We start from the raw sequence: 1,178 nt of genomic DNA, 5'->3' as shown, positions 1-1,178 counted from the left end.
AAGGAGAGATGACTGAGGATGATGGCGAATGATTTGCAGATTCTGAGCACCACTGACAAACATCTAATCTTGTAAAATGTGTGGTAAGTACAGCCGCTCCATAGTATAAACAGAGTACATGCGATTGCGAATCTCGAAAGTGAAACTAAAAAGCGATCGTGCATTCAAAAGCAGTTTCAATGCCAGGCATAATAGCGGCTCCCTGATGCCCGCAATTTATATACAGTATAATTACCCAATTATAAAACTGCGAGAGAAAGTATTGAAATATATATTTTTCTCCCATCTCGTATTTATTCCCTTTAGCCGGGGTTCTGTAGTTCAAGTCATATTCTTTCCGAACACGGTATTGGGATGCGGCGTTAATAAACCATAATTTTATAGGTAGCATTTTTAGTTGTCGAATTGTACTACCCACTGTTTTAATGGGAGGTAGCAAAATCTGACGGGGTAGCACAAATCGACAGAACACCGGCTCAACATCGTGATGTCTATCAGCCATCGGCGATGGATGATGGCATCATCTATTGGCCCAACCCTAACTGATAATATGTAAGAAAGCTTGCGTTATGTACAACATTAGCCTACAACAACCTAAATTATCACACAGCCTAAAAAGGAAAGTTGTTTCAGAGGCGGAACAAGCTATTACATTTAGGCCTGGATTCACAGACAGCGCTTAGGTTAAGCCAGGATTAGGCCATAGTTCAATTAGGACTTTTAAGTATCTTTTATAAACAAATATTACTGGTGTGCATCTTGAGACAAAACAATGGCACTGACATTTTAAGATCAGTCAGTGCAAGTTTCTTTCAGTTAAAACAGCCCAGACATGCATTTTTGTCTGGGACTAGGTCTAAGCCTTGTCTGTGAAACGGGGGGTTAAAATATTATGAAGACTTTACTGATATATCATACACAATGAGACCAGGAACATAGGGCTGTGACGGTCGCTGTGACAACAGCGGTTGTCTACTGCCACCGGCGGTAGTGCACGTGATGTCACGCACTCTATAACAAGCATATAATATGAAGTTTTGTATACAAGTGTAATAACAGTAATAACAGTAGCGGAACAGTGAACCGTGTCTACACCGGACGCGATTGTCTAGTGCAGGGGTAGGCAAGTTCGGTCCTAGAGAGCCGCAGTCCTGCAGAGTTCAGCTCCAACCCTGAAA

The 1,178-nt window shown here is 41.8% G+C and overlaps 1 protein-coding gene across 1 annotated transcript in view; it reads right to left on the bottom strand.

Annotated features, from left to right (window-relative positions):
• Positions 1–1,178, bottom strand: part of rab10 (RAB10, member RAS oncogene family) — a 26,122-nt gene that overhangs the window by 15,865 nt on the left and 9,079 nt on the right. The gene's annotated exons all lie outside the window — the stretch shown is intronic.

Source organism: Sinocyclocheilus anshuiensis, unplaced genomic scaffold (assembly GCF_001515605.1).
Source record: "Sinocyclocheilus anshuiensis isolate Anshui unplaced genomic scaffold, SAMN03320099.WGS_v1.1 scaffold2275, whole genome shotgun sequence".
Classification (NCBI taxonomy): domain Eukaryota; kingdom Metazoa; phylum Chordata; class Actinopteri; order Cypriniformes; family Cyprinidae; genus Sinocyclocheilus; species Sinocyclocheilus anshuiensis.
This window is presented reverse-complemented; position numbering and strand designations above follow the sequence as displayed.